The 21,278-nt window shown below is 35.6% G+C and overlaps 1 protein-coding gene and 1 pseudogene across 5 annotated transcripts in view; both read left to right on the plus strand.

Annotated features, from left to right (window-relative positions):
- Ncoa1 (nuclear receptor coactivator 1) overlaps nt 1–21,278 on the plus strand; it is a 268,563-nt gene that overhangs the window by 119,934 nt on the left and 127,351 nt on the right. The window lies entirely within an intron of this gene.
- LOC104848767 lies at nt 5,391–6,680 on the plus strand (annotated as a pseudogene).

A 21,278-nucleotide genomic window follows, 5' to 3' on the forward strand; every position in this document is an offset into this window, starting at 1 on the left:
ACATTGTCATTTACTCCTCACACCAACCCATGGCTTCAGCTGTTATTCCCATTTTATAAATTAGCATATTGAAGCACAGAGAAATTAATTATTCGAATTTACATAGCAAGAGAGTAGAAAAGGTGATGTTTGCATCAAGTAGTCAGTCTGATTCCAAAGCACGTAATCTTAACCAAATCTTCTAGATAATTTACAAATTCGTTTTACTGATTCCCAAAGAATATTCACATATTCATATTTACAGAATGTATCAGGAAAAATAAATTTGATCATTAGCATATCTATGTTGATTCAGTATGGGTATTAGGGAAGCAGAATAACAAAATGGCAAATGGCTTGAATTTATTTTTTTATTTTTTCCTCATTGAGTTTATGGGTACATTTTAGGTATACAGTACAGTTACATTCATTATTGGGATCTTGTTATCCTTACGTGACAGGTCTTGGTTCTCATTTTTCCCCCTTATCCCCGCCCTCCCTTCACCCCTCTTCCCCTCCCCCTTTACAAACACTTCATTTCCATTTTCTCATATTTTTTTCTTTTCCCTTATTAGCTTGAATTTATAGTTAGATTTACCCATGAATCTTTCTTTACCTACTACTGTGTAAGCATGAACTCTTATTCTCTCATTGGTAAAGAAGAGTGATTATTTTTTACTGCTTGAGGTTTTTCAAAAAATAAAATTAAATTAAAATCTGCAGTATATTGCTTGATACACAGTACATGATCCGTATCAGAACTCAGAGTAGCCTCTGAGGAAGCTCTCTTGGCTGTCACACTGGAATGTGGGCACATGACTTCGGATGGTGTCAGTGGAGAGTGACAGGTGCTGGTTGGTGGACTCTGGGGGCTGTGTGGTGCCAAGCAGTGTCCTAAGCTTTGGAGATAAAACACCGAGAAACATTTAGTTTTCATGTCCTTAAGGAGTTTACAGTCCATTTATCTGTACATCCAGATAGATATATAGACAATTATTTTACTAGCTGCTGTAATGAGGGAAGTTAAGGGCAGCATAAAGACACAGGAGGGTTACTCAAGGATGAGAACAGAGGGGATTAGAGTAGCAAGCCCAGAAGGATGACAGTGCAAAGGCTGGGAGAAATTTGTCATTAATAAAAGGTGTTCTGTTCATCCAATATTAATGAAAATATCAAAGACATTGGGAAAGTATGCTTCTATCAGGTCAGTGTTTTAATGTTAAATTCCTATTTTTAGGTTTAGGCTTTATGGAAGCAAATAACTTTCTAAAGCACAATAAATGGCAGGATTTATATATAATATTGAATATTGTGTCAAATAGCACTTTTTGGAATCACCATGGTTGTTATTTGATACACTGTGACAGTAGATTATATGCATCTGAGGAAAAGAGAGCTGGAAAAGGAACAGCAGTCTTCAGAGGATGCATGTTCTAATAGCCAGATGAATGTGACTTAATAGAAGGATATATATTTGATCTCCTTCAGCCAACTTGTGTATTTATATGACACCCTCCCAGTAAGTACTGTGGTTTTTTTTGTGTGTGTGCAAGTAGTCCAAGACACAGCTGGAGAAAGTGAAAGCAATTGCTGTGGGTTTTTGGAAAGCCTGGAAAATAGTTGTTGGGGAACTAAAACCCTTAATCCCTAAAGTTTAGCAGAAGATAGAAAGTGGAAGGGAAAATAAAATAAAATTTATTTTTAAAAATTCTGGATAGGATACTTAGTCTGAAAAGAAGAGGCTGAAATTATGAAAATAGATGTGTTCAATGTGCTAACAATTCTTAGTGTTTTTGAGGCAGGATCTCACTATGTAGTTCAGGCTGGCTTTGAACTCTTGACTCCCCTGTCACAGTCTTTTAAATGCTAGGATTATAGGCTTTTTTTTTTTAATAGCAAAAAAAGAAGGAAGGAACCAATCTAATGTCCTATTCCATTGCATATTGCTTAAAAATTGATATATACACAGAAAATAATTTTGTGCCAGTAATAACACCTATGTACAATGATATTTAATGGTGTGAGAAGATATAGTAAAAAAGATGTTTTAATCAGTATATACATCGTGGTTCCATAATCATTACAACAAATATATATGTATTGTATTTATAGACTGTGTATGCAGATACTCACTTTAATTCTAGATAGTGCAGTTATAAGTGATTTTAATTTTTTTCATTTACTTGTATTCTCTAAAGTTGTCCAGTAGACATAAATTACTTTTGTAATTTGCAGATTATTTGGCCTCTTTTTGCCATTCCTTACTCTTACGGAATTAATCCAATGTCTCATTCACTTCAGCTATTGCTGCCTAATCCAGCTACGCAGTGTATCTGGCTAGTTCTATCACAGCAACTCTCCTGTCTCTTATATTTGTCAGCTGTTGCTGGGAAGAAGGCCTTGACACCCACAACTTTAGGGAGGTTTATGGTTTCAGAGGTTTCAGTACCTGTTCCTCTGGCTCCAAGACAGAGACATCATAGTGGAGAGGTGTATTAGTAGAGGAGAAATATTGTTCACCTCATGATGGCCAGAAGCAGAGCAGGCTGAAAATAGTGAAAAGAGAGACCTTCCAAAAGCACACATACTAAAAAGAGCTTGGTGGTACTGTTATGTTACCATTATTGTTTTTGTAAGATTTAAATCAAGAGGAAGCCAATAATACCAACACTCTAGGAGGCTGAGACAGGAGAATCACACATTTGAACCCAGTGTGGGCAACTTAGTGACTTAGCAAGATCCTTTCTCAAAATTTAAAAAAGGGGGAGTATACTGTGGATAAAACCCTGTAAAACACAGGACTCATTTTTGAAAGAATGATTCATACTAGGATTTTATTAAAAATATTTTTATGTATAAAAAAATCTGATCTACAAGAAATTAGTGTATATCTGACCTTTCTAAGCTGATACGAGTTATGTACATTTTTGACAAAGTTTAGGATGGGTGGTAAGACATGATAACAAATATTGGAAGAAAAATGCTAGTTTAAATCCATAATATAATCTTTCTTGTTAACTAAACCAAAATGTTTTCCTTTGTAGTATTTCAGCTTCTGTCTCTTCTATCTGTACCACTTTCATTGTGATTTGGAAAGAGTTGTTACTATGAGTCCCATAACCTTGGGGTTGAGGGAAGTTTACTTACCTGCCTGACCCCTTCCCTGGAATATGACATTTAAATATCTTGTCTTGGAACATTAAGACAGTTACAGTAATGGCACTTGAGGCTTTCTTTTGTCCCCTTAATTTTGTATTTAAAATTTCTTAAATTTTTTTTTGTTTCCCCTTGAACACTTTAACCATATAGCACATCAAGTGTTTGATTAAATGTATTTTGTAGAAATTAATATTTTGTTTTCTTTGATCTGTGTCCAAGAAAATCTTTTCCTTCCTTCCTTCCTTCCTTCCTTCCTTCCTTCCTTCCTTCCTTCCTTCCTTCCTTCTTTCTTTTCTCCAGGTAACTTTCTAGTCAGAGCCCCAGAATTCACTGTCCCTATAGCCCAATTTGTTACAGATTTTTATATTCTTGTATCCTAGGAGGCCATGTTAAGAATTAGTGCACATCTTTGTATTATTTCTTCAAGCCTAATATTTGATCTTGTTCTCTTAGTTGACTGTCAGTTTCTCTTCACATGATGATAGGTACGTGACAGTACTAATGGTAACAGTAGTCTCTGTGTGGGTTTGACACATTAACTGTCTGAGTGGAAAATAATCAGCCACTCCCAGGAAATCAGGCTGCATTGACTTAATATATTGACCAAAATCAATAATAAACATGGCAGAGGGAAAACACTGCAGCAGTTTGACCTTTCAGTGCACCTTAACCTCACTTGGTGTTTACATAGCCAGTCAGTCTGTAGAAAGTTGACCTTAAAAATAATTCATTTCCTTCTCTTCTGTGGAAAAACAGTGGTACCACAATGGCAAAAGCTGCTCATCATCGTGTACTGTAGTTTCTCAACTTAACATTATTGAAATTTTAGATGGAGTAACTGTTGTGGGCACTGTCCTGTGCATTGTAGAGTGCTCAGCAGAATCTCTGGACCGTACCTGCTAGACCTCAGAGACACTGTTCACCCTGAGATAGGATAACCAAAAGTGTCTCCAAATAAAGTTTTCTGGGGGAATATGGCCCCCACTTAAGAAGTATTGCCCTACACTTACTTATCTTTGCACTTTTGACTATATGATGAAGACAAAGTTTTAGAAGGTAAGTTTATATCTTAATTATTTTTGTAACTCCAGAAATAATTCCACACAACAATTAGAACCTCACATATTTCCCTGAATCTTTACCAATGCTGCGTTTTTAAAATCTTTGTCAGTCTGCTAGATAAGAAATTACCTTGCCTGAATTTGAATTTAATTCAAATAGTTATTAATTAGGTTGCATATATTTTTATTGTTTGTCTGCCTATCCTGTTTTATGTATTGTTTTGTTCTTGCCCATTGATGGGGGGTATTAATTTGATTACTCTTGGATCATTTTTCATTGTTATATGGTCAAAATTACACTTTTGCTTCATAGTTTTTGGCTTTTACAGCTAGGTCTATGTTCTCATTTTACTAGATTAAATTTATTGAGCTGGCATATGTAAGATAGTAGATTTTTAAACTAAATTGATTGCAAAACCACATTGGTGCTTTTTCCAAGGAAAGCATGTGCATATGTGTTTAGGATACCATGTGCATGTGGATGTACATGTTCATGTATGTGGCTACGTGGGCACAGAAGAGCAGAGGGCTAAAGACTGAGCTGCATGTCCACCTTCACCAGCATGTTCACATATATATAATAATATATATAATAAATAATAATAAAATATCTCATTGTGGTATCTTGACCTGTGTGAATCTGTATTAGTCTGCTTGGGCCACCAAAACAGAATACATAGACTGGTGGCTGAAACAGCAGACTAATTTTCTAGCACATCTGGGAACTAGATGTCCAAGATCAAGGTGCTGTTAATCATTTTATATGGACTAGAACCCCAATTCTATTGGATTAGAACCCCAATTTATTTAACCATAACTATCTCCTTAAGGGTCCTATCTCCAAATACTAATGCTCTTCAATTTATCATGGAGTTATGTCCCAGTAAACCCATGATAATTTGAAAATACCATAAGATGAAATACATGTAATACACAGTAGCTAAAGTACTGAACATCATTCTCCAAGACTTTCATGTGGTCCATGAAATAGAAATCATTTCATTAGTAATGCTGAGATGTTATTGCCATTTCTAATGGGTAGACATTGTATTGATAGTACAAAGATGATAGAGGGTAAAACTGGTGCCTTATTACAAGTTAAGACAATGTTACTCAACTTACATAACCGCATTCTTATTTATCATCTTTACTGCTACATATTTGGAGTAATGAAAAAAAAGTTTTATTGATAATTCATACAAGTTAAGACTTTTTTGGGTCCACATTTATCCTCATTAACCCTGCTCGAATCTCATCAGGGTCTGGGGCCTGTTCCCTGGGCAGGACGCTGAGCTTGTGGAGCAGGGCGGGGTCCACAGCACCAGGGACAAGGTAGAGGGCAGGCTCCCTGTGCACCCGGGGGCACCATGAAGACCTGGAGGCTGGACTGCATGGCCTTCAAGTGGCAGCAGCTGCCCATCTGGCAGCCCATCATCACAGCAGGCACCGTGCTGCCAGCCTTCATTGTCGACCTCATCTTCATCCCCGTCAGCATCAGCCTCTTCATCACCTTCAACAATATCCCCAAGATCAAGATTGATTATACTAGAACAGAGCTTTCCAGTTCCTGCAATAAATGTTTGTCCCTGGCTGTGACACCTTGAGTTTACACCATTAATTTCACACTGGAAAAGGCACACTGTTTATATATTACAGGCTAATTTTTATCAAAATCATCGTTGTTACGTGAAATCTCAAGGTAATAGCTAAATGGAGATTCTAGTGCTTTGCTTAATCCAAGTAAGGAATGTGAGCCTTCTCAAAGAAATGAAGACCTACCAATTACTCCTTGTGGAGCTATTGCCAACAGCTGTTTAATGGTACATTGGAATTGTTTCTGGTCTCCAGTGAATCTGATCCTACACCAACACCTATTCCTTTGGGAAAAAAAAAAAAAGATATTGTTTGGTGGACAGATGTGAAATTCAGAAACTCCTGGAGGAAGAAGCCTTGAAGAATGATTTAAAGGAACAACAAAGCCAGTAAACTAGCTTAAACCAGTATATATGCTGGATTTTGAAGATGATAATAATAATGGCTTAAATAAGGATTTTACTGTTTGGATGCACACTGCAGCATTGCCTACTTTTCGAAAGTTGTATCATCTTATAGAGTGGAAGAACATTCAGCATTGCTAGCTGGACAATACCACTTGAATATCACATACAGTTACATTCTACTTGCGTGTGTGTGTGTGTGTGTGTGTGTGTGTGTGTGTGTGGTACTGGGGATTGAACTTGGGTCCTTGCACTTGTGAGGCAGGCAGCCAAACCACTGAGCTAAATCCCCGGCCCCATTGTACATTCTTTTGATAGATGAAAATACATGACCCCGAGCACTGTTTCATGGATGTGAGGAAAAAGTCCATTTCTGGGGGGTTGCTTACATCATCATTGGATCAATCACTTTCCTTCTAGGAGTTGTTCTGCTAATCATAAATATAGAAACAGTAGTAACACACCAGACACCATGGCATTTTGAGGTTGGCACATAAAACTTCTTTTTAAGAACAGTCTTTGTCCTTTGCTTCTTTGCTGTGGATGACTTATACAATGGATATAAATGTTAGGTATATTGATTTGTATCAACTTGCATTTTCATGTTTGCTTCTTATTAGAACAGTCCACATGATGCATAGTGCTTTTTTTCATATGAAATTCGTCCACTGCTTAAATATTGATGCTGTGTCGATAATACTAGATTGACATGCAAAGCTGTGCATTTTTGCTGATTATGTGAAGAAAGGGATTAGAAGTGTTAACCTCTCAGATTCAGAGTCACAGAAAGATGAAGAAAGACCAAATCTAATTAAAACATTTCTTCATTTTCATGTGTAAAGACTAAAAGTATCATCTTTGTTTAGGTGGTTCATATATTCAGTTTGTTCTGGGTTTTGGTCAAGTTCAGCTTTGATTTCAAAGAGCATGCTTATCTTGTCTGGCATGGAAAGGAATGCTCATTTCTAAAGAGGGCAGGTATGTCCTGGACAGGAGAATTTAAATTTCTTCTAGTAGGGCCAGGGATTTAGCTCAGTGGTTCTGCCACCTGCCTTGCAAGTGCAAGGACCCAAGTTCAATCCCTGGTACCAGGGGGAAAAAAAAGTTACTGGCTAAATTTCCTCTCTTCACTTGTTAAAACATTGCACTCAGGAACCCCAGCTCACTTGAAATGTGGACATTTCCCTTGAAGCTTATGTTTTATGAGGGAAAAAGAATATCAGTGAGACGGTCAAACTCCCTGGCAGACCTTCATTCTCTTCTTCCACTGTGGACTAGAGGTCACTGCCTAGAGGAGGCTGTTTTGGTTCTGTGGTATTTAGCATTCAGAAACTTACTTCAGCATTGGAAGTACACCAAGCTATCCTTACTTGGCAGATAAGTGTTTTGACTTAAGTACTAGCATTACATTTCAGCAATTTTTGAAACTTTAATTTCCTTCAATTTTTGCATACAGGTCAAATGTGGATATATCTACACATTCTTTTTAGCTAATGTATCATTTGTTTTGGTTGTTTTTTCAAGATCTGCTTTAAGAAGATGTTCTGTAAATATCCTATTTCTGGGGATTTTAGAATATGTACCTGATTAATTATAATGTATATGGTTGAAGTTATTTGCTAACTGGGATTATTTTAATATTCCTTATTGAATAAATGCTGTAACTGTTTGCTATGGGACTTGTTCTTGAAGTAAATGAGTAAATATAAGCTTATTTTCCCACATACATGAAAATGTATATATTTAAGAGGTGATTTAATTGAATCTTTTTAAACTAAAAACTCATGTTTATATAGAAGAATGCCTGTTATTAAACTTTGTAGTAATTTCATTCAGTTATATTTGAAATCAGAAGATCTGGGTAATTATCAATTCTGATTAATATATATACTATGTTTATATAAATATATATTTAGGCGAGGTTGTGGGGAGAAAGGAACCCTACTCCATTGTTGGTGGGATTGCAGACTGGTGCAACCACTATGGAAATCAATATGGAGACACTTCAAAGAGCTAAGATTAGAGGTTCCATTTGACTCAGCCATCCCTCTGCTGGGTATCTTTCCAAAAGAATTAAAAGAATCATACTACAGTGATATATGTGCACCCATGTTTATAGCAGCACAGTCTGTAATAACTAAAACTTGGAAACAGCCCAGTTGCCCATCAGTTGGAGACTGGATAAAGAAGATATGGTTTTTCTATAAAATGGAATACTCCTCAGCCATAAAGAATGAGAAATTAGAGTCATTCATAGGAAAATGGATGCATATTGAGGTCATACTCTTAAGTGAAATAAATAAGTCACGTGTAAATACTGAATAGTTTCTTTGGTGTGAAAAACTATAATTGTAAATAAGATCCTAATGGTATGATTGACAATGTGAAATAGGAAGAAAAAAGGCTAAGTGGAAAGGGTAGGAGAAGTGGGAAGGGTAGGAGAAAGGAAATAAAGGAAAAGAAAAAATCTGAGAAAATGAAAAAATGGAAATAAAGTTTTTGTAAATAGGGAAGGGAGAAGCCAGGCGTGGTAGTGCACACGTGTAATACCAGCACTCGGGAGGCTGAGGCAGGAGGATCGCTGTGAGTTTGAGACTAGCCTGGGCTACACAGTGAATACCAGTTCAGTCTCAACTACATACCGTATACCTAAAATGTACCAATGAACTCAATGAAAAAATAAATATATATTTATATAATATAATATATAAATATATTTTAGGAAATAAAACAGTGTAATGGTTAATAATAGAAATGTGCCACACTAAGTTTTGTTTAACATATGAAACTTAAGAGAATTTGTAATTCATAGTCACTTTTAACTCATAAAAATACTACTTGCATGAATTACCTGATATATGATTCTCCTAAAATTTCTGAGTACGGAGTGTTTTCTTTGTCTAGATGCAGTCTTTGTTTTGCCAGTTCTTTGGAATGCTGTTTATCTGAAAATTGTCCTTCTCACTCATGGTATTTGATTCCTGGGTAAATTATGGGGACAGAGATTTCTTCCTTCTTTCTGCAGTGAGTCTGTGCTGCTTCAGGAGGTCTGCTGTCCTGCCTCCCTCTCTCTCAGTCTTGTCCGTCTCTGCCCCCATCTCTGAGGCTCTCTGTCTCTTTCCCTCTGCCCTCCCCCTTTCCTTTTTTAAACTGGGGGACCTAGTTAGAAGAAAAGTTGAAGAGCTCATCCAGCATTTTCACATTGCAAGAGAAAATGAAATCTTAAAATATCATTGGGGTTTAGTCCATTTTATAAGTGTATTGATGGTGTAAAGCCCTCCCTCTCTCCTGCCATTTGACTCTTAAAGAAATTCCTCTCGCTCAATATGAAGAAAATTCATATGAGATATTCATATGGCCCCTGTAAAACATGGAGAAGGGAAAGCCTTTCTTATAGGCTTTATGCTTATATTTTGTAATCAAGGATGTCATATTCAAATTTCAAAGAATCCTACTATATTTTGATTTGTTTTGTCAGGGATTGAACTCCGGACCTTGCACTTGTGAGGCAGGCAGCAGAACCACTGAGCTAAGTCCCAAGCCCAAATCCTACTACATTTTAAGGCAGCAAGGTTAAGTAGAAAACATGGAAAATGCAATAATTTGTAGGAACTATTTTGACATGACAAGTTTTCCAGTTGACATTATTCAGTAAATAAAAGGTAAGAAATTTCACAGAAATGTTAAGGTGATTTATAAATAAGTGCGAAAAAATAACTACTACCTAATAGCTATTCAATTTAAACAAGAGTCAAGTTAATATGGTTTATTAGGTAGTGACAGTTTGGGGGCTGGGGATTTAGCTCAGTGGTTGTGGCGCCTGCCTCACAAGTGGCAAGGGCCCAAGTTTAGTACCCAATACCAAGAAAAAAGCGGGGGGGGGGACCGGGGATTAATTGCAGAGTCCTAAGTTTGATCCCCAGTATCACCAAAAAAATAAAAAGTGACAGTTTATTTGTAACCTTGATTATATTGAAATGTAACATTGTATATTCTGCATTAATAAAAATTAAAATATATATAAAGGGATTCTTAAACCACACATGCACACAAAATGAGAACCATTGATCTACAGTAAAGAGGCTGCTAAATTTTTATATTTCCTATACTTAAAATTTCCTTTTCCTAGTACTGGCGATTGAACCTAGGGCCTCATGCATGCTGGGCAAGTGCTCTACTAATGAGGCACATCCTTGGCCCTTTTTACAAATTTTATTTTGAGATTGGGTCTTGCCAAGTTGCCTAGAGCGACCTCATACTTGTGGTCCTTCTGCTTCAGCCTCCCGCATAGCTCAATTGTAAGTGTGTACCACCATACTAGGCCTGTATTTCCTCTTCTGAATTGGTAAAACAAGTAATTCTTTTATAGCTAGAGAAAAATAACCTTTATTCTTAGAAAGTAGATAATTAAGTTTCTGTATTTCTTTTTGATTAAAAATTAGTTTTTAATGTATGCATATTTTAATTCCCATTTGATTCTGCGCCCTTGTTTCCCTCTCTTCCCTGACTTGCCTTTGGTCTTTACTTCAGAGGAGAGGAAGTAAGGTTAGTTTCCTTAGCTTTTGCCCATTTACTTGATCAGATGTGGGTGTTTTGTTGATAGCTGATAGGTTCCCTTCTTAAGTTAATGCTCAGTGAGGAAGCAGAATACACACAAAAAGTTTTACTACTCTACAGCCCAGTGTAAAGATTCTCCAAGAAGTAAAAATCCTTAGATTTCATACTGACTCAGGGTGGATGTATAAATTGACAGAGAGAAAAAGAGGAGGATGAAAACTATGTGCAGAGTAGTGGCTGGCAAACTTCTTCAGTGAAATATCAGTGGTAGGTGCAGTAGGCATCACGAGCCATTCCACGGCTTCTCAGGGTGCAGGTGTTGTGGAAGAACACCCATGGACAGCTCATCCAGCGTTGGACTTCAGAGTGTGACTCTTGGTCGTGACTAGTCCAGCATTCTTGGTCAATGAACAGAAATGTGAACTTTATATAATTTTGTTATGCCATCAATACTTTTTATTTGTTCAATCATTTAAAAATATATAAAGACCGTTTTTAGTTCACAGGCCTGTTTAACCCAGGAACAGTAGACTTCTGGCCCTGGTATAGATGAGGAAGCTAGCAGAGAAGCTAGCTCGACAGAGGCTAAGATGTGTCATGTTGACTTCAGACAAGGTTGAAGGAGAAGTAAGTCTGTGATTATGGTATTCTAGCTGGAAACTTATAAATTTTGTTAATGTTTTCAAGGGATTAACTTTTGCTTTGTAAAAATGCTTACAGTGTACTTAGTAGTGACTGAATGAGAGATAAGTATTCCCTTTTATAGCCAGATGCAGGTAATGATGAGAAGTTCAAGATCAGTGAAAGGGTTAGAATTACTGCTGAGTTTTTATTATACATATACTAAGAAGTCACTCATTTCTGCAGTCATTTTGGAATTGAATTTTATTTTAGAGCTGGAGATGGAGCTCAGTAGTAGAATGCTTGTATAGCATGCTTGAGGCCCAGAGTTTGATCCCCAGCTCAGAAAAAACAAAAATTTCAAAGATTTTATATGTGGTTTCAGCTTAGATGCTTCTCTTACATATACATTCTCCTTAGTCACTGAGTCTAAATTAGCCCTCCTGGTCATTCTGTACCATGTGTTATCCAGTTTTCTATCCAGACTATCCAGGTTAGTGGAAAATAGGGTCTTTCTTCATCTCTCATCTCACTGCTATATTCAGCACTTGGCACAGTGTTACAGTGTTTTGAGTTCTTTAGTATTTAAGGATTAAGTGATTTCTACTTGTTACAAAAAAAAAAAAGAGATGTAGACCAAGTAAAAGATAAATAAGAAAAATTTTGTAATTTGATTTAAAAGTACCTTGATAATATGGGGTTTGTTTATTTGTTTGGGGTTTTTTGTTTTTTGGTTTTGTTGTTGTTTTGGTACCAGAGTTCAAACGTGGGACCTTGCACTTGCAAGGCAGGCAGCAGAACTACTGAGCTAAACTCCTGACCCCCTTGACAATGTTTGAAACCTGTGTTTTGAAGCACTGTGCCAGACCTGTATTTATCATTCTTCCTCCCACCCCAAAAGATTATGCATATCACCATATGGAAAGTGGTGGTTAAGTGTGACTGTGAATTAGAGCCTTGTTATATGATTCTAACTTTGCATTCCTCAAAATGGAATTACTTACCCCTCTAAGCACATATACTCATCACTACTGTACTCTATTATAGAAGGTAATTTATAACTTAGAAATATGACAAAACAAAGTAGAAATACCTAGATACAAATCATTTCACAGGTAACTTTAGTATCATAAGGATAAGATAGTCTGTTCATTTAGCAGTGTGATGGAGTAAATAGGACTTTGCACATAGAAAAAAATTAGTAATACATTTATCCAATAAAGTTTTGACTGTTGCCTAAAGTGATTTAAATCCTTACTTTGTTTTAGCCTTCAGTAGAATGTCATCTTCTAAGAAACATAAAACCACTACTGGGAAGTAAGGTGCCATCTAAACGTCCTGTGTAGTGTTTTAGAGATTTAGAATAGCTTGGTTTTGATGATCCTTAACGGGTGCCTTCTGATTAAGTAGATTTGCTGTTTAGGAAAGAATTAAATGCATACAGATTAAGTGTTAGTTTTAATTCTTAACTTTTTGAATATAAACTTCTAACACCCTGATATTTTCTCTTACTCTGCGAGAAAACAGAGAGATTATACTATATTTCAGAATTATCCTTAAGAAATTATCTTTCTCCAAGTTGCAGAGACTCATTTAGCAGTGTACTAACTTGTTTCAGTTTTCCTTTTTCCCTCTGATCTCCATATTTATGCTTGCTCCCTTTTAGTGTTAGTATGTGTGTATATAGAGAGGCAATGCATTGGTGTATAAAGCCTGTCCCTTTTCTAAACTTTTCCTATGAACTGTTGTATAGGCCTTCTTTTCTACTATTAGTGCTGTTTGTTGTTTGTTCACTTACTTACCTATCTATTTTTTTGTAGTGCTAAAGATCAAACCCAGGGCCTCATACATGCCAGGCAAGTTTCTCTAGCACCGAGCTACATCTCCAGCCCAATTTTATTTAACTTTTTTATGTTATTGAATAATATCACTTGCTGATTAGTTCCTAAGAATACCAGAATGCTGGATTTAAAAATTATCAGATTAAGGTGCTGAAAGCATACCTGAAGCAAAAATTTTTAAATGATTAGAAAGTAAGGGGAAGACTAAAATAATTAGAAATCATAGCATATAGTATTTAATTTAAGGTAAGCATGGAAGATTGAGCACTTTTTTAGTGTTCTTCCCTTTTAAAACTGCAGTTAGTTAATAACAAAAATAAAATCAAGAAGGATTTTTAAAAGTCATAAATCCAGACAGGAGAATGGGAGCAACCATGACAAAATTTCTGAGGTGGAAAAGAGAATGATACCTAGCAACAGTCTTACTAAACCTTGGAAAGCCCAGTTTTCAGGGAGAGAGCGAAGAACCCATTGAATTTATTCTGGTGAATCTTCAGAAGGCACAGGTTGTGATAGAGCCACGAAACTGAAAGTGGAAGTGAGGAGGGAGGAAGACTTAAGTGAGGGGACATCTGAAAGCTGTTTGAAAAGCAGTTGATGGCACTCTTCGCATCTCTGCAGTAAAGCACTTCTCTCAGCTGACAGATGGAAGAAGACTTTGAGGTACGTTGTCTAGGAGAAAGCAGAGGGTCTCAGTCCAGTGGGCCCCAAGCACTTTGAAGGTGGAAGGGTGTTAAATGAACACTTATTTTGAATACTGAGAAACCTCGATCCTTCTTGATTATTGGCTCAAAATTGATAATTAGGCTTTGAGTGTCCAGGCAGGAAATAAAAATTATCTATAGGAATCTCAACTACTAAAGTAAAAAATACTAAAGATGAAAAGAATTGTACACAAATATTGTACTCTAGTTAGTAAATACAGGCCAACAATTCTGAAACTACATCACCCATTATACTGGAGTTAAATGGGAACCATGTTTCTCACATCAATATTTACGCTCTAACAAAGGCCCTGGAAAAATTGTCCTGTAGTGGAGATCACAGTGTGTAAGCCATGTGTACATGATTAGAATATTCATTCAACTTTTTATAGCCAAGCAGCTATATGTGTATCATCAGGCATTTGAGGAAAATATGTAATACAAATAACAGCAACAAAAATAAGCAAATAGGAAGAAAAAAACAGAGAAGACATACTATGCAGCTGAGGAAACTGTGTGTATAAAAACATGGAGCTTTATACATGCAACCATGTAAAGGTATATATACATAAATATATACACCCATGTGTGTGTGTAAAATATCTGCAGATATAAAGCAAGAGCAGGATATTTTTAAAATGAATATTCAAAGAACATAGCAGAAAAAATAATAGAAGAAAAATCCAATAGTTAAGGAAAATTTTCTAGAAAGTAGAGCAAAAAGGCAAAGAAACTATAAACAGAAAGGAAATATAAAATTTAGTCCATGGGAACAAACTTACTTTTATTTAAAGCTTTCCAAAAGGAGAGAACAGATTAAATGAAAGAATTAGTACAGTAGGTCCCCAACTTAGGAACGTTCAAGTTGCAAACTTTCACAGGTACACTGTATAAAATTCACAAGTGTCCTATATAAGACTCACTTTGTCAGGTTAGGGACAAATCCAACTTATGAATGTTCTCCTGGAAAAAACTCATTTGTAAGTTGGGATTACTGTAGTGTTTTTTTCTTTTCTTTGGTACTGGGGATCTAACTCGGGACCTTGTGCTTGCAAGGTAAGCAGCAGCACCACTGAGCTAAATCCCCATCCCTAGTATAATTTTTTTAAAGTTAGCATATTGAAGGCAAAGTATCTATTAATTGCTCAGAATAAGAATGAAAAGATGAAAATAAAGTGTTTGTAGATGGGGAGGGGAGGAGGGGGTGAAGGGAGGGCAGAGATAAGGGGAAAAAATGAGAATCAAGACTTGTCATGTAGAGGTACAAGATCCCAACAATAAATATAACTGTACTGTATCCCTAAAATGTACCAATAAACTCAATTAAAGCTGAAAAAAAAAAAGAATGAAAAAAACCCAACATTAGTTCAAAGAATAAAATAGCCAGCTAAGTTGCCTGGTCTCCCTAATATTTGCAAAAATACAAAATGAAATGTGATTAAAAATTTTTCAGCTGTTAGACTAGTTAAAAATAAGGTCGTGCCAGGCGTGGTGGCGCACGCCTATAATCCCAGCGCTAGAGGCTGAGGCTGGAGGGATCACTGTGAGTTTGAGACCAACCTGTGCTATACATAGTGAGTTCCAGTTCAGTCTCAACTACATAGTGAGACCCTGTCTCAAAAAAATAAATAAATAAATAAAGTCTAATAATATAGAATTTTGGAAAAAATGTAGGAAAATGGTTCTCTCTCACACTCTGATGAAAGTGTTTAATAGTCATTTGGTAAGCAGATTTGAAGATTTGCAAATACTATAAGCCAGAATTTCGTTTCTGTATTTTGCCATTAGAAATTCTTGTGCATGCAGTGATATGAGCAAGAAACCAAGTGCAAGAACACTCATTGAGGCATTATTTGTAATGGTGAAAATTTACAGCCAACCTGAATATAAGAATGGCTAAGGCATTTACACACACACATGAATGGAGCACATGCACACATACACACTTATGTGCCTTGGTGTGGATGGAGCTCCCTTATGTGATTTTTAAAATGGGAATTAGGAGCTACATTAGCCAGCCCATGTGCCAGAATCTAACATCAGAAGCAGATAATGAAAGCAGGACTTACCCATGAGGAAAAAATTAAAAGTAGAAATTGGAAGCCTCCAGGCAGCCTAGTACCTGGCAGTCTGCTAGGGATTTGTTCCATTTATATCAGGTCTCCTCCTCTGTATTTATGGGAAAGAGAGAGGAAGAACCTTTTTAGAGTGGGTAACATGGCTAAATTATACCAGAGGTACATATTTAGGATACTAAGCTTACTAATTACATGTTTTTAAAAATCAGATGATCAGCATTATTCTTTTTTCCCCTGTCCTTTCATATTTTTCCTATCTTTGTTGGTTCTGTGGGTCCCCTGTCTCCTGGTTTCCATATTTTTAAATTCTTTTCCATGGTGGTTTTTGAATTTGGATCTCTCTTGTGCTTTTCTGCCTTTGTGCAGTCCCTCAGCACCTGTGCTCAGCTTCCCTCTCATCAAGTTCCCCTGTGCCCTTGCATAGCTGGCCAGGCGTCCATCAGCAGGAGCAAGCTGTTCTGGAGAATCATTAGCAGGAATCCATCTGGCTTCAATTACTGCTTGGTTTTGAAAAAGTGTACATAAAAACTTAATCAGGTTTTATACAAGAGAGTGACATTATTTGGGAAGAATTATATATGTACATATGGTGAAGTACACAAATGACTTCTTGGAATGTTCTTCCCTGGAAGTCAGATGATGCTAGAACCTACATTTCTGGATAACTAGATAAATCATGCTATGTTTGCCAGGTTAACTACTACTAATCAATTCTGACATAGCTGTTACCTAGGGAAAATTCTTTATAGATAAAAGACCATACATAATAGTAATCAGGAGGAATCTTAGCCATGAAGGAATGTTTTACTTGCTAAGTTCATTGCAAATGCAGATAAATTAGATATGTACAGTGAAAACAGTCTAGCCAAATGTATGTAGGTTGGGACAACCTGTCAGTTCTTTTAGTAATTTAAATAGTTTAATAGTTTATAAGCCAATATGAATAGTTGGAAATCCAAATTTGGGTTTTTTGGAGTGCAGATTTAAGTCAGGAAAAAAAATCTTAAAAATATAAAAAGCGCTTATTTTAGAAGTGTGCTAATAAAAGGTGAGAATTTTTGGGTTCAGGTGATATAAGCAGTTTTCTAACAAACATTCCATTCTAATATTGAATTGACTATTGGGGAAGATCATAATTTAGAGAAAACAGTATTTACATAAAAAAGCAAAAGTCCAAAACAAGTACAATATTTAAAAATCTATTACAATCGAAAAACAAAACAGTTTGTATTTGCTGATAGTAAAATACATTACATATTCATAAAGTAAATCTCTACTTTTATTTCTGAATATATGAGTTTCAGAGAGAATTGACAAGTTAGTACTGTTCAGTCTTTGAACCCTGAACATAGTAAATGACTAAATTTGTTTGTTTTAGTTTCTTTCAGTGCAGTTTTATAATTTTAAGTGTATTGGCCTGCTATATCTTTTTTTACTGGGAGTATGTTTTTGATGCTATTAAAATTAAATTTGTATTATTTTACAATTCTTTTCTGCAGTTGTATATTAGCAATTACTTTTTGTTTTTTCATCTTGTGCATACCTTGCCAAATGTATTTATTGTATTAAATTTTGTGTATTGTATTTTCACCTTGCCAAATTCACTTCCTAATTATAATTATTGCTTTTCATATTCTGTAGAACAGTGCACAGAAATAATTTTTAAGTGGTCAAAGACAATTTTGTTTCTTTCTTCCAAACTTTTTTTCTTGCCTTACTGCACTAAGTATGACCTCCAGTACATCTGATACAGTGATAGTAAGTGTGGTGATGTAAACATTCTTACCTTGTTCTCAGTATTAGGAAAATTTGAATATTTTACTGTTAGGTAAATTACCAGCTATAGGTTTTTCAGTGACTGTCCTTGGCATATTGAAGAAGTTACTTTTAATGCTTAGCTTGCTGAGAGTTCTGTCATGAGTGGATACTGAATTTTGTCAGATATTTCTGCATTTATTGGATGTTTATATTTTTAAAAATTTTGTTACTGTGATAAGTTACATTGACTTTTTAAAATCAAATTCACATCTCTTGGATATATCACACTTGATTATGGTATATTTTTCTTCTTATAAATGGCTAGATTTATTTTGCTGTTTTTCGTCTGAATTCTTTTTCTACTAATGTCAAGTTTTGTCATCAGGATTCTGTTTGCCTAATAGAATAATTTGAGAAGTATTCCTCTGCCGTTTTTCTGAAAGCGTGTAAGATTGCTATTATTACATAGCTAAATTTTTTTTTTCTTTTTATTGAGTTTATTGGTACAATCTAGGTATACAATACAGTTACATTCATCATTGGGATTCTGTACCTTTACATAATAGGTCTTGATTCTCATTTTTTCCCCTTGTCCCTGCCCTCCCTTCACCCCCTCCTCCCCTCCCCATTTACAAAAACTTTATTTCCATTTTTTCAGTTTCTCATATTTTTTTCCTCTCCCTTATTACCTTTCCCCCACCCTTCCCACTTGCCCTACACCTTTAGCCCTTTACTTCCTATTTCACATTATTAATTATCTCATTAGGATCCTGTGTACTATTATAGTTTTTCACACCAAAGAAACTATTCGGTATTTCAGTTAAAGAAATCTCTGTATGAACATTAAAAATAGGGAATCCTAAAATAAAACTAAAAAGGAAGGTAAAAGAGAAAAGGCAATGAGGTAACATTAAAATAATCCTTAATTCTGGAGATGAAAATGGTCCCTGAACATATTTAAATTGCTTCTTGCTCTTATAGTCTTATTCTTTTTTTTCCATTATTTAGAGAATACTTTATTAGTTTCTGTAATCAAACCCATGTAGATATGACCTTACATATTTAGTACAGTGTGTTACCCCTGTATACATGGAAAAAAATTAAAATTAAAATTAAAAAAATTAACATTTCTAGACCAACATGGCTGTCCATTTCTGTACAATGCCAACTCAACACAGTAAATTGGGATGACTTTTTACAAAATTGGCAGCACCGTTAAAGTTTCCCAAATTTTTTTATTTATATTTATATAAAAAGACTAATAATAGCAGTATGTAATGCATCGATAGCACCAACAGCTTCTCCAGGTTCTGCAGTCATCTGAATAAAATTATAGACATTCAGCACATTCCATTAAAAAGAACAAAACAAAAAGAAACAAAGAAAAGAATAATATCCAGAAAACAGCAAAGTTCTGTTGCTGTTGTGGTACCTGGCACCATTTTTTTTATTAGCCTCTTAATCATCATCTGGAAAGAGAACATTCTAGAGTAATATCATTAAGTGTAGCTCTGATAAAGCACAGTCCCTATGTATCATAAAGCAGGTATAAGATATTTTACATTCATAGAGGTATAATACAGTACCGTCCTACATCAATAATACTAGACTCGGTTTTGGTTTGAAATTTACTTTGTCTGCCAATAAGATTGTTGCCCCTGTTTTCTTCTGGGCTCCTGACACGTGGAGAATTGTTTTCTGTCTTTTCACTTTCAGTCTGTGGGCTTCTTTTTGCACTCGGTGTGTTTCTTGTATACGACATATTATTGGATTTTGCTTCTTATTCCATTTTGCCAGTCTATTTCTCTTGATTGGTGAGTTGAGGCCATTGACATTGCTGGTTATAACTGATATGCACTGACTTATTATTGACATGTTATTGGGCTTTTGTTGACTCTTTTTACTTTTTCACCTTCTCCTTTTAATTTCTTGCCTTGCCTATTTGATTTGGTCTGTTGGGCCTCATGGTATTGTTGCCTTCATTGCCTTTTTCTAGGATCTTGTTTAGAATTGCTTGTAGTGCTGGTTTGGTATTCATGTAGTTTCTCAGGTGTTCTTTGTCGTGGAAGTGTCTTATTTCCCCATCCATTTTGAAATAGAGTTTTGCAGGATACATCAGTCTAGGTTGGAGGTTGTTCTCTTTTAGTACTTGAAATATCTCATTCCAGGCTCTCCTTGCCCCAAGGGTTTGAGCTGAAAAGTCTGCTTTGATTCTGATGGGCTTTCCTTTATATGTGATTTGTTTCTTTTCTCTTACTGCCTGTAGTATTTTGTTCTTCTGTTGGGTTTCTGGGATCTTGATTATTATATGTCTAGGTGTAGATTTTTTTTGATTGTAGCTAGTTGGGGTCCTATATGCCTCAGTTATCTGAATGTCACATTCTTCCCCTCTGTTTGGGAAGTTTTCTGTCATTAATTCTGCAAACAGCTTTTTTAAGTCATTTGTATTTTCTCCTGCTACTTCATGGATTCCTATCAGTCTTATGTTATTCTTCTTTGCATCATCTAGAAGTTGTTGGATTGATTTCTCATGATCTCTTACTGTTTTTTAAGAGACCTCTCTTTTCATGGTCACTGACTGCAATCTTATCTTCTATATCTGAAAGTCTATCTTCGCATTCTTTTATTCTGTTACGTACACTTTCAATGGAGTGTTTATTCTCCTGGATATCAGTTTGAATCTGTTTTATGGATTCCATTTCTAATTAAAATTTAAAATTAAAAAAATTAACATTTCTAGACCAACATGGCTGTCCATTTCTGTACAATGCCAACTCAACACAGTAAATTGGGATGACTTTTTACAAAATTGGCAGCACCGTTAAAGTTTCCCAAAGTTCAATTTATATATATACATATATGTGTTTATATTTATATATTTATATTTATATAAAAAGACTAATAATAGCAGTATGTAATGCATCGATAGCACCAACAGCTTCTCCAGGTTCTGCAGTCATCTGAATAAAATTATAGACATTCAGCACATTCCATTAAAAAGAACAAAACAAAAAGAAACAAAGAAAAGAATAATATCCAGAAAACAGCAAAGTTCTGTTGCTGTTGTGGTACCTGGCACCATTTTTTTTATTAGCCTCTTAATCATCATCTGGAAAGAGAACATTCTAGAGTAATATCATTAAGTGTAGCTCTGATAAAGCACAGTCCCTATGTATCATAAAGCAGGTATAAGATATTTTACATTCATAGAGGTATAATACAGTACCGTCCTACATCAATAATACTAGACTCGGTTTTGGTTTGAAATTTACTTTGTCTGCCAATAAGATTGTTGCCCCTGTTTTCTTCTGGGCTCCTGACACGTGGAGAATTGTTTTCTGTCTTTTCACTTTCAGTCTGTGGGCTTCTTTTTGCACTCGGTGTGTTTCTTGTATACGACATATTATTGGATTTTGCTTCTTATTCCATTTTGCCAGTCTATTTCTCTTGATTGGTGAGTTGAGGCCATTGACATTGCTGGTTATAACTGATATGCACTGACTTATTATTGACATGTTATTGG

This window comes from Fukomys damarensis, unplaced genomic scaffold (assembly GCF_012274545.1).
Source record: "Fukomys damarensis isolate Sample0158 unplaced genomic scaffold, DMR_v1.0_HiC HiC_scaffold_2, whole genome shotgun sequence".
Classification (NCBI taxonomy): Eukaryota; Metazoa; Chordata; class Mammalia; order Rodentia; family Bathyergidae; genus Fukomys; species Fukomys damarensis.